The following is a 12,874-nucleotide window of genomic DNA, read 5'->3' as shown; positions in this document are numbered from 1 at the left end:
CACAGGCATGGAACTGGTCGGCAAGGCCACTTCTAGGGGCCCCTGCACAGCAGTCCGGGCAGGGTGCACTCGGTTCTCTCAGCCTGGGTCCTATGAGCCCACATCCTGGTCCAGGCTGGACTCCCCACCATCCATTACCCTCACGGCCACGGAGGTGGGTTCAGGGATGCAGCAGGAGGTGGGTAAGGGCAGTGATGCGGGGCAGGCCAGGTACGGCAGGTGAGGCATCTCAGACCCCACCCGACCCCGAGGCAGCTCAGTTGGAGACACCAGGAGAAGACACCTCTTTGGTGCAGCCAAGAGCATCGTGGCACAAACCCAGACTAGCTCCCACCGCCACCTCAGGACGTGCCCCAGCTGACCAACGAGCCCAGGGCTACAGCCAGTCTGACCCCCATCATAAGTGACCAGCCGCACAGATCTGTGCACTGCCACTGTGCACTGGGGCTCACGTGGGGACCCCCGGGGGCCACGACACCCAGTCCCACAGGTGGGACAGGGCTGGCCTCTGCGGCTTTCCTGATGTGGAGTGAAACTCGGCAATGTGTGTCTCGGCGCCACCGCCCCCCACTCCACCTCAGAGCCATACATTGAACGTATCCATGAAAATCTGGGCCCTGGAACTGAGTATAAACATACCTTGCCGTTTAAAAGGAAATATTGGTTCGTATTTTTCCTCTCAATCCTCATCCATCCCCTTATTGCTGCTACTCAGGTTTAAGGCAAAGCCCAGAAAAGCAGGAAGAAAACGTCTGAATAAAGTGCAGAAATGACTTAAGGCACACACAAAACTCAACACAGGCCTCAGTAGACATCTGGGGGGACCAGCCCAGAACTCCACCCTCTGGACCCAAGACCCTCTGACCCCAAAGCCACCTCCAAATCACGCCCCCAGAGGCCCGTGGAGGGCACACAGGCTCACATCGCACAGCTGCCGGGCACTGCAGAAGGATCTCACCAAGTTCAAAATGAGGCCCCTTCCCAGACACCTGTGTCCAGGGCTTCCCTAGGTCTGTGGGGGGAGCGGAGCATCCAGGAACCTGCACTGGATGAACGAGCAAATGTCTTACGAAGCCCTCTCTGCGCGTGGACCATGGCCAGCAGCAGGACAAGGGCAGAATGAGTGAGCGCTGTGCAGAGCAGAGGCCAGCCAGCCCCGGCTGCGGTGGGCGGCAGATGTTGGTATGGGAGTTAATTTGGGAAGTTATAATACTATTGCGTCTGTCTTTCCCAATTTGGAAATACAACATAAAACCAAAATGAAAAATCCAACAGAAAAGTTGTGAGACAAAATTGAGGAAATATGCTAGGAAAGTAAAAAAAAAACCAAAAGATAGGAAATGAAGAAAACTGAGCAAGCCCAGCGTCCAACTCCACAGTTGCAGAAAGAGAAAACCAAGAAAATGAGAGGGAAGGATAAGAATTGAATAATAAAAATAATTTCCCAGACCTAAAGGAAATCATATTTTTAGACAAAAGGCCCATTAAGTAACCAGCACAGTGAATAAAAAAGAAGATGCACTCCAACCGAGGCAAGCACTGTAAAATTCTAAAACACGGGACAGCCAGAGGCCCTACATCCTTCCCGGGGGAGATCCCAGAAGAGAAACACCACCCTCACGGCATCAGGTTCCTCAACAGTGAAGCAAGAGCTTCAAGGCGGTCAGGCTGAGGGCCATGTGCGTGCCCTCTGTGCCCAGACACAATATCAATAGAGGAAATAAAGAATCAAAACATTCCAGAGACGTGTGGTGCCGAAAGCAAAGCCCAAGGCCAAAGGTCCCCAGGCCTGCCTGGCTTCCCCCTACCAGGGCATCGTGGCACCTGGGGGTTCCCACGTGAGCCCCAGTGCACAGTGCGGGTGGGGTGGACCCTGCAGAAAGGCTGACAGCCCTGAGAATCCAAAAGGAAGTGCTGTCTGCCCTAGGGACACTGTGGGTCCCAGGCAGGGGCTACAGGGACCGCAGGGCTCCCTGGGGATGCCACATTTTCCTGCAGCCCCGGGAGCTCCCAGACCTGACACCCATTCCCTCTCACCCATCACCTCTTAGGGGTGGGGCCACCCCACCGCACCCAGCCCTGGGGTCCCTTCCAGATTCTAATCCCTGGAGTGTAGCTGCCCTGGGGTTTCTGTTCCTGGGTTTTCAGGGTCTCCAGGAGGTGCTGGCCTCCCACCTACTGGGCCAGCTTTTGGCAGGAAATGCAAACAGGGCCAAGGGGAAAATGAGGGCAAGTTTCGCTCTTTTTCTTTTTTTTTTTTTTTTTTAACTGGAATTCAGAGAGAAGTAAAATGAAGACTTGCTGAGCGGAGCAAAGACAGACCTGCTTCTGCTGAGTTTAGGTGAAAATGAGAGAAGAGAGAGAGGTGGGGGCAGGGGGCTGGCAACGCTGCAGCTCTGCACATTCTCTCATTATTTTGCTTCTGAATCAGCCTCGCTGGTACGTTCTCTCTTCAATAAAAGCCAAATGCAAGCCATGTCCCCTAATCTCTCCAACAGCAGCTCACTGCTGAGAAAATAATACAGACGCAACTTCCAGCACCATCCACTTTCCTTCCATTTATATGCAAATAGTGACCTTTCACCCAGGCTGTCTCAAAGAAGTGTTTCCTTAAAAATGCAAATAGCATGTTGCCAGCAGTTACTGTGGCTGAGCCTTTCTCATATTATTGTTATTACTTCTTTTAACCTTACCAGCACTGTAAGAACAACAGCTAAACTGCTCGGCAGTAATAATGACTTTCCAAACCGAATCATAGGACGTGCTCTCCAGCGGCCTGTCACCGAGCCTGCCAGCAGGGGAAGGAGGGTCTCAGGAGGGGGTGGGGGTGGGCACAGCCCCGGGCAGGCCAGAGGGTCCCGGAAGGGGCATGGTAGTGTTGAGCAGCCTCTAGCTCAGAGTCGCTGGGGCCAAGGCCTCCAGCACCCGGGCAGGTGCCAGGAATGTGCCTGGCACACACTGCTTGCTGCATGAGGATGCACAAAGATACCACCAAGAATGTTCCACCCCAAGTGGAGTTCAACACCAAGGGTTAACACTAGGGCCCCAATCCTGATCTCCCTCTGGGCTGGCGAGCCCCCCAGGAGTGTGGGGACTGGGCACAGATGCTCCACCCCCAGACAAGGAGTCTGGAGACACCCAAGAGCCCTAAGTCATCTCATGCCAGGCCAGCAGGAAAGACTGGGAGCACAAGAAGCTGGAAGAAGCCAGGGAAAGAGCCCCTGAAATGGACAAGGCAGCTGTTTGCAGACAGCGTTGGGGAGGGGCTCCCTCCACCTGCCAATCTACCCCACTCAGGCTGCAGGTCAGGAGAGGACCTGGGAAGGTGTCCACTCTGTCACCTGCGTCCTCCGCAGCTCCCAGGGTGCCCGAAGGACCCACACACCTATCCTGCTGCCTCTCAGGGCCCAGAGCCTGCGCCACAACAGGTGCTCAGTAAAGGAGGGTGGTGAAATGACCAGGCTAACCCCAGAGCCTGCCTCGCTGAGACACAGCCAGAGACTCTAAGACCAAGGTACTCAGAGCTGCTGTCTCCATCCTGGGTGCCGAAGTGGTACACAGGACAGCAGAGGTGATGCAAGGGACTGGGACAGTGTGGGCCTGGCCTGCTGGGGTGGGGACCAGGGCTAGCTTCTGGAAGCCCTCCTTGTAAGTCTTGGGGGTCTTGAGAGGAAAGCTTGACCTTCCAGGTTTAGGAGAGGTCTTTAGAATTCTGCTCTGGGGCTCTTGTCCCCGAGTCCCAGAAACTCTCTTAGTCAGAACTTCCCAGCCCAGGGAGAGGAGAAATGGCCACTTCCTTCCCCCTAGAAAGCATATTGTATTTAGGCTCTTGAAGGTGACCCACTGGAACAGGCTCTCTCTGGTATAAACAGATGAAAACTAAGTTTCTTAAAACCCCATTTAGGGTCTGTCTGTGCCCTTCTTCACGCCAGGTTTAGAAAGCAGAGGGCTCTCAGCACCTCTGGGAAATCCAGGTAGGGTTTTGTGGGGAGCACCCTCCAACTGGGACTCACAGTGCTGGAGCCTCCCAGCTTAGGAGCCATGGCCCCATTTCCTCTGCCACCTGGTCCCACTACCTCCAGCAGATGGAAGCATTCCTATTTGTGGGGAGAACAGGGAACCCCAGGCGCTGCAGTCTGGCAGCTGCTCCCTGGTAAGTTTAACTGTAGCCCCAGTTCCAGGGTTCAGAGTGGCCCCCGTGGCAGTCAATTTTCACAGGTGCAGAGCCCCCTGTCAGCCTCCTAGCACTGCCCAACAATGTCCCACCACTACCTTTAGGGCTAGAAATATGGGGGGTCGGGGTACAGATGCTAATTTCTCAATCTGCATGGACAGTGCTCAGCACACAGAGAGCCAACACTGAACAGAATTTAGAGAAAACACAAACATTCTACACAGACCCAAAGCAGCTGGCCTGACCAACTCTGGGAGTAAGGGGCCCACACCAGGAGGGGAAGGGCAGGGTGGGGAAGAAGGCCCTGCCACTACCCTACACTGACACACACCAGAGTGCTCTCTGGGAATTCATCCTGCAGCACAGGAAGAGCTGGACCCTAATTCTCATTATCAAAGCCCGTTTGGGTCCCTAGGTCCCGAAAATGCAGGCTGCAAGCAGAGCATGAAAACTCAGACCCTTTGGCGCAAGGGGAACCCCACACCCAGCAGCAGGTTCTGAACTTAAAAACTACATGCATGCTGCAGCTGGACCAGCAAATCAAGGCCAGAAGCCTACAGCCAGCTCCTCAGGACACAGCCTGAGAGCTTTAAGGGGTCACAAAGCTTCACTATATTCAATGCAAACAACACAGCCACCTTCTCCCTTGGGCTGGTGCCCTGAGGAAGTAGACACCTGATTTCAGGGCACTGGGGTCTCTGTGGGCGATTCTGATGGGAAGTACCAGAACTGCTGAGCGAGAGATGGCAGCAAGCTCATGGCTTCTCATTGCTCCCACAGATGGTGAACACTGTCAGTTCATACTGCAGGGGGGTGAACCCTCCCAGATACTCTGCTTTGGTGCAAAATGAGACTCAAGTCGCTGTCCGTGGCTAGAGTTGGGGCATGAGCTTCATGGAAGCACTCTGAGATCGCACAAAAATCCAAATAATCTAGCCAAAGCAAAACCAAACCACTAACAGGTAACAATGAAGGCACCCTTCAGTTTGCGTGATGTAGTCTGACTTCCTATCTGGTGGACATGGTCTCAATGCAGGCTTCAGCCTCAAGAAGGAGCTGACAGTAGAGGGGAAATTCAAAACTGAAGACCCCTCACTGAGCATTTAAGTAGTTTTTCTCCCCACCTAAGTTTTCCTTCCTACCTCAAAACCAAATTCAGAACCCTCCCCGGCTATGTCCAGCCCGGTGTTGTCAAGGGAACCTCAGGCCAGAACCCTGTGGCCTCCTTCCTCCGCCAGACAGGCCCCAGACATGGTGGGCTGCAGGCTGTCCTCAGGGGCAGGCAGAAACACCCACAGCCCAATGTGAGGAGACCACTGCCAAGAGAGGTGGTTCAACAGGCAAACACCTAAGGGGGTCAGTGACTCCTGTGAGGTCCACCCAGGGGTGCAGAGCGGCATCTGCATGAGGCCAGAGCAAAGGTGAAGTCTGGCTGCAGGAGATGAGCCAGTCGGGAGATGGAGAGCAGTGTTGGGGGGCAGGCTGGGCCGGACCAAGGACATCTCCCAGGTGGGGACAGTGCCCAGGAGGACAGTGAGGACGTCCTCCTGGACTACGTGGGATGCTGGGCAGCAGGGCTGGGAGACCTGTGGGGAGTGAAGGGCTTCTCTCTTCTGGAAGCCTTGCAGAACCAGGGACCTCCTACCTGGGAAGCTGATGGGCCTCCCAGACTCAGCATCTTATCTGTAAAATGTGGTAATGACGGTGTCTACCCACAAGGCATGTTAATGGGCACTAACTGGTCAGCCCAACCTAGGCACAGCATCCAAAGTAACAGTGTCGAATGTGTCCGTCTGTCCTCAGGACCTGAGCCACATTTCTGCTTTACCAATGATGGTTCAGTCTCAATGAAAACAATGTCAAACGCAGTAAGCCCTCCCAATCTCAAATCCCTGTTGTTGCCTAAACAAAACTTTGTTAAGGGTAGAATGTGTGAGAAATTGCACAATTCCATGTGCAAACCACAACTGACTGTCCAGTTAGCAGTCTGAATACTCGGCAGGCTCCCACGAACCACAGGCTCTGGCACTGGGTGGTCACCACCCTGGGAACCTGGGGCTGGGGGGGCCCTTGTCCCTGGGCACCTGATCTGTCACAGGCAAAGCTCTACATCTGCGCAATGCCTCATGGAGACCAGGCAGCTCCTTTGGTGGGGGGCCGCCTGGGCTGCCCAAAGAGGAGGGCTGCTGATACTGTTTTACCTTCAAAATTTAACCAGCCCTGCGGGCGTAAAGTCTGAAGTACTTCAACAAGTCTGCTCCTCGGAATGCACAGGGAAATCAGGGATGTGCCTTGAGGGCACTCAGCACTGGGGTCTGGCTCACTGATTCAGGGCGCTAAAGCACACTTTCAGCTTGAGGTTGGGAGCCCCAGGGAACCTCTAGGACCTTCTAAAGCAAACGCTGGGGGCAAAATGGAGTGCCCACGCTCTGGCTCCCACAGAAGGCACTTGAGAGCCTCTTCCCTCCCACCCCAGAGAGGCCTGGAGGGGCTGCGGGTTGCAGGTGAGGGGGCCCGTCTGCGGAGGGAGCTCCAGGGACCCACGAGCTCAGGCTGCTCCTCTGATGTGTAGTTTTTAGGCAACAAAACAGGAAAAAAAGGAAAGACCCCAGATGGCTTCTGCCGGAGCCCTCAGACCAGTGTCGAACACGATCAAGGTGTGAAGTGAGGCGTGCGGTGGGGGCCCGTGGGCTCATCTGGCAGCAGCTCCGGCCATATGGCACAGCGGCTCTTCCTCCATGTCTGGATTCCACATGCACATTCCCACCTTGCCAGCCACCCTGAGCAACACGGAACTGACCACGCCAGTTCTCCCGAGGCCTGATCATGACCACACAGGCCCTGGTCCCCGGCCACAGTCCCAAATCAAGCCCTGGGCACACCACCCAAACAGTGCCAGGTCTGAACAACTCCAAGAGACCCTGAGGGTCTGCAGGTGCCTTAAAACAAGGGGTGGCCCTGAGGCTTGACGCGCACCACCAGAGCCTGACAGCCCTGCCCCCGTCCACAGGCAGAGGCAGACGTCCTCACCGCCTGGCTGGGGCAGGTCAGAACCTGGTCCTCCGAGTTACTTTCATTCCATTTGATTAAAATAACAATTGTGGTTTCTTTTTTTTTTTTTAAGTGCAAATTTAAAAATGAGAGGTGGTAGGTGATGCTCTTCTCCTGAGAGGAGCCCAGAGCTCCCAAGCACGTGCCACCAGCCTGGGGGAAGAGCTCGGCATGACAGGCTCCCGGGGCAAGGGAGGCACAAAGGGAGCCCACGGCGACCGGAGCTTCCTCGCACGTCTTCCCTCCGCTGTTCTCTCTGAAGCAGGCTTCACTTAAGTGCGAGAGCAAAGGCATTTTAGGTCAAGTAAGAAACGTCTCTCTAATTTTGTTTTGAGGGTTTTTTTAAGTGACATTTGGGAAAATTCAGCCATCCATGAGAGAGAGAAAATATGCTGAGGACCTTAAGACATTCCACCCCAAGCCCGCAGGAAGCTCCCCAGACCAGATAGTGCGCTGCCCGCCTTGGGGGGTCCTGGGCGAAGCCAGGCCCTGGGGTCTTCAGGGAGCAGAAAGCCCGCCTGAGGGCGGCACCCATGGCAGCTGCTCTCATCCCTTCTGGGAAAGAGCATTTTTTAGGCTGACTAATCTCCTAATGATGCTGGCTCCCAAAGACAGTTTTCCTGTAAACTCACACCACAAAATTCCTGTTAAAATTACATCTGTAGACAACTAACTTCTGGTTTATTTGTGAGTTCACAAGGGAAGAGCAGAGGGGGAGGACCTAGGAACCGGTGGGTGAGGGAGAACCCTGCCGGGCTCTCCTCTCTCTGTTAATGCCCAGCTTTCTGCAAGACAGAAGCCAACAAGAGTCTCCCGGGCCCAGGACAGGCGCAGCTCCTATCTTTCCAGCACGCCTGAGTAACATGCAGGCCTTCCTGGCCACCCAAAGCCCTGCCTATCCTCAGATCAGATGACTACTGGCAGCCCCCGCCTGTCTGGAGGCCACTTCCCTGCCTCCCGGTTGAGTCCAGGCCCAGAGCTGACCACGGTGCTGGTCCCACCCTCCCGGCCCAGGCAGGAGCTCAAGCAGCCCCACGCCTCACTCTCTGCTGCAGGTATGCCTCACATGGAGTCCATCCAGGAGGAGCTCCGCCCCACCAGCCTGCGCACAGCCATCAGGACACACACAGCCCCCAGGCTCCCTTACCAGAGTTGTTGCAGATCCTCCCAGCCCCATGCCCCAGGCTCGCACAGAGTCACCTATACCATCATCACAGGCACATTCAGTGACCCCAGGCCACAGGAGTGCCGTGGGGCCCAGGGAGGAGGGGCTCTGGGCTTTGGCAGCACCAGGAAGAGCATCCACCACAGCGGAGGGGGCAGGCCGAGCTCTGGCCTGAGCCACCTCTCTTTAGGACAAGTTGCTGGGACCCCTGGGGATGGAGCAGTCCTGCTGCCCAAAGACTCTGCCCACTGGGCAGGGTTGCTTCAGAGCAGGTCCTCCTCCCCTGCGCACAAGGGGCACTGGGCAGTGGATGACCGCTGCCTCTGCCAGAGTCTCCCAACAGGGTCTGGAGCATTGCTTCAGAATATTTGAGGCTGCCTCCAGACCTGCAGGCAATGCCTGAGGGTCACACAGGCCCCCTGGATTACTTTAGACAGAAACAGTCCCCTTCCCTAGGTGAGTTCCCTGGCCCACATTGGGACCCCATGGTCCAAGGGGGTCACAGCCCAGACAGCCCCAGGATTGGAAGGCCTTCATGTCCAAGTCTGTGCAGCCGCTGCCCAGCCCCCTAGATCAACCAATACCCCTGTGAGGTCCAGTGCCACCCAGACACCCAGGGGTTTGGAGACCCTGTAGGGGCCTCGGCCTCCAGCCCCACAAGACAGCAGGACTCATGAGGCTGCCGCCTCTTTGCAAACAAACTGACCTCTCAACCCAGACCCGGCCTCCTCTGCACAGTGAACAACTGTGGGAAGGTGGCAGGGTCCTGCCCATTGGTGACACCTCCCCACTGGTGCCACAAAACTCCAATCCCTGCTCTCCACTCTTTTGTTTACAATTAACTAGCAGGGCCATAAGGGAGGAGGTAATAATCACAGCCAAGGACCGATGGGAGCGGGGCCCTGGGCCAGGAGCCCGGGCCTCTCCCAGCTGCCACCCAGCGCAGGTGGGGACTCCCCCTCCCCAGGCTGAGGGAGGACAGGGCAGGCTCTGCCGCATCTGGAGGGGGCAGAAGGAAGCACCCCCTCATGCCCAGAGGCTGAGGGCTCGCCTCTCCCGGGCCTGTCCAACACTGCCTTGCCTTTTGTTCACTCAGCCACTGCCCTCGCGGCATCCTTGGCATCCTCACGTTTCTCTAGCCTCTCTTTTTTTTAAACCACCAGGGCAAAATTTCTCACCTCCCTCTCCCAAAAGTATAGTGATGGTGAGCACTGCCATCATCGCCATTACAGTGACACGGTCGGGCGGCCCGAGACCAAGCCCACATCTTGCTGCCAGACTCACCTCTCAGACATTTTGTTTCAGAAATTAAACACCCAACTTTACCAGCCGATGATGCCCACTGGTGCCGAGGGGGTGCTGAGAAGAGAAGAGCCCCGTGACTCAGGAAGACACATGGGCCTCCCAGGTAAGGACCCACCACACCGCCACACAGGGGCCCCTGGGGGCCTGTTTATTTTCCTGATGCACAAAGAAGACAGTGCATCCCACGGGCAAGATGAAGTCCACAGCCCAGAGCACATCGCCCAGCAGGCAATGGCATACATTGCTGGAGGCTCACATAGACTTCTGGGCCAACCCTGGTTTTTAGTTTTAAATAGACAAACTCAGTTACAATAATACCATAAGTAAGCACATTTGTGACCGTCACACGGCCAGGAAAGGAGCTGAGAGGAATGGCCGGCATTTGGGTCTGCGTGTCTACCCCACGGACACACGTACTCTAGCTGTTAAGTTTAGAAATATGTGACACGCAAGGACAAAATGCTCACATGACCATCTCTCCTCCGTGCCTTGGGCGGGCTGGGGGGCTGGTCGTAGATGAGGTACCGACTCCGAGTTCCCCGCACCAGGGAGGTCTTCTCCTTAAGCAGCCAGCATGTTCCCTGGGCACACCGCGCTGGGTCCCACAGCTGCAAATATATCTGTGCTCCTCTTCCAGAAATGCGCGTAAAGTTTCTCTCGTCTTGATACCAGGTCCCCCTCAATGTTTTCTCTGTTAGACTCGGTCCATTAAGGCTCTCAGAGAGGCCGAGCTCGTGAGCAAGCCAGCAAGGGTCAGAGAAAGAGGGACGCAGCCACCGGCAGACCCAGGAGAAGAAAGCCCCGGTCCCTCAGAGCAGCTTTAAAAAGCCATCCCCAGACCTGCTCTTCCTGCAAAGAAAGCCTTCATCTTAGGAATTAACTCTGCTTGCATGCCCTCTCCATCTCCGTCTGAGGGGAAAAGCCAAGCCCTGGATATATCTGCCTTTGTCAGCAAAAGAACGTAACATTGACTTACCTTTCCCCACAGCTATTGTCTGTCCTCTTTCAAAATGACATCACGGAAAGCAATCATGAAATTTACATGGGGGGTGCAGGGTGGACGGGGGAGGAGAGGGAAGGCAGCTGCCTCCCTTACAGCGGTCACATGTGGGGAAGCCTGTGTGAGGGTTTCAATTAAATATCTTCTCCCCTTAGTGTGCGAACTCCTAAGCCAGCTAAAGGCGACGTCTCATTTACTTAATGACCGCTCTCATTAGCAGCAGTGGCACGGGCTGGCGGAGAGGCTCCTTTGTAAATACGCTACCCATGAACCCTTGGGGCTCCAATATATCTGTTTACTCTCCGAGGTGAAATAAATTTACAGTATAGCATCAGAGAGATGGATCTGCTGACTTGGGGAGTGAGAGGTGCCCGGGCCAGCAGCGCCCCTGTCTCCTGCCCCGAGCCTCAGCCAGCAGAAGGTGCCTGCATTTGCCCACACAGATCCATAATTCATGTGCAGTATGATTGGGTTTTCTTTATGCAAAACACACAAAAGGGCAGAGAGCGTCACAACCGCCAGGCTCACCCCCCTCTGCTTTCTCTACGAGTGGTTCAGTCCAATAATTCCTAATAGCAGCAACCGGAATGACAGATGCCCTGGGTTAGCACGGCTGCAGCGAAAGTACTTTACAATATTTATTGGTGGTTAGGAATATGACCTACCATCATAAAGAACGGACTGCAGAATTTATACTCAGATGAACCAGAGGGCTACAAATTGGCTCATCTGCATATTCAAGAATCAGTGACTTAAATAGGCATGTATTTTTTAAAGTGCATAAATGGTACCTATGACCACAGACCAAAAATTAAAGTCACACACACAGAACAGATCCGGAAAAGATCCTTCTCTTTACCACACATTCCCTTTTTTGTTTTAGGTTTTAAAATAATAAGCCCTCTCAAAAAAAGCTTGGGTACTCCCTGAGGCATGAGTATTCTGTGCCCTAAAACCACTAAATTTATCCCAGCCGGAGGAAAGCACCCTGCGCAAGTTCTCTGCTCTCTTTTTGAGTCTTTTTTAAAACTGCCTGCAAGGAGTCCTCCAATCAAACCCAAGAGAAAAATCCATCACACACAACAGAAGTGCCCACCCGCTCTTTAAGCAACCCAATTGTTTGCTTTCTTATCTGTCAGTCAGATTTTTTTCCACATTCAGGTATGAACACTGGAATTTCCTCGGGAAGAGTGCCCAGGAGCCATGGTATTCTTGCTTACTGTCCAAATTCCCTTTCCTTGCTGATAAGCCGGGCTAACAGTTGTCCATCATAATCGAGTGTTGGAAACTGTACTGTGAAACATGACACAAACTGAATTTCGGACACCTGCTAAGAACACGCCGTCACAGGCCAGTGTGAGGGCCGGAGAAGCTAGTGGCTCAGAAGTGCCATGCAGAGATTTCAACAGACAGGAAATACCATTTCTCGGTGAGTTAGGCAGGAACACAATGCCCCCAACCTAATCAGCACTAAAGGGCTCAGGCCACCAAAAGCAGGAATGAGACAGAACTAAAACATTTAGTTTTCTCAAAGAAAGCATATTTTGAAAATCAACTAAAACTCTCTCATGAGAAATACTTTCAAAACGCAGTGCTGCTTTCACATCACATTACACGCAAACCAGTGAGCCTCATCCAAAAAGCAAATAAGTATGTTTGGTTCTCATACAGACACCACATTACTCTCAACCACTAAAGCAAAACGCACTCAGGGCAATCTTGTATACTGAGCAAAACGAAATAAATGCAAGCCGTCACTGGTCAAACTGAGGATGAAATATTAATTAGCCAAATAAGAACTGTTTGAGGCTCCTATAGTAACTGCCTACCATTGTTTTTGTTCTTTCATGGGCTCAAACCATGAGCATCGAAGGACATATTCAATTGAGAGCTCTCCTGGAAGCCATTTTCTGTCTCCTCTGGACATGCTGTGTGTACTGGGATATTTTACATCCCAAACCTTTGGCATTCAGAAATTCTATTAAACTCTTATCAGCAGGCTGCAGGCTCAAGCAGCCCCGCTCGCCATTGTTCCCACATGAAGATAGAATCAAAGGGAGGGCCGGTGCTGCATCAGCCTTGTCCTCCAGCAATACCCAGTGTTCCATGAAAGTGTTTAATTCAGAAATGCAACAGTCAAACTTAGGAAACAACAAACAGAAGTAAAGACTGAGCGATC

General features: G+C 53.8%; 1 protein-coding gene across 3 annotated transcripts in view; it reads right to left on the bottom strand.

The window, feature by feature from the left end:
• The window catches only part of MYT1 (myelin transcription factor 1), an 80,232-nt gene that overhangs the window by 50,546 nt on the left and 16,812 nt on the right, over positions 1–12,874 (bottom strand). Inside the window, exon 1 of one of the 3 annotated variants that reach the window (XM_036900723.2) lies at positions 10,672–11,103. The exons of 1 other annotated variant lie outside the window; for it this stretch is intronic. The gene's annotated coding sequence lies outside the window, so the exon portion shown is untranslated. Of the gene's footprint in view, positions 1–10,162; positions 10,617–10,671; positions 11,104–12,874 lie in introns of those variants that run through there. One more of the 3 variants, XM_036900724.2, reaches the window with a different exon arrangement.

This window comes from Manis pentadactyla, chromosome 5 (genome assembly GCF_030020395.1).
Source record: "Manis pentadactyla isolate mManPen7 chromosome 5, mManPen7.hap1, whole genome shotgun sequence".
In the NCBI taxonomy this organism is placed as follows: domain Eukaryota; kingdom Metazoa; phylum Chordata; class Mammalia; order Pholidota; family Manidae; genus Manis; species Manis pentadactyla.
The sequence above is the reverse complement of the archived record's forward strand: the minus strand, read 5'-3'. Positions and strand labels throughout refer to the sequence as shown.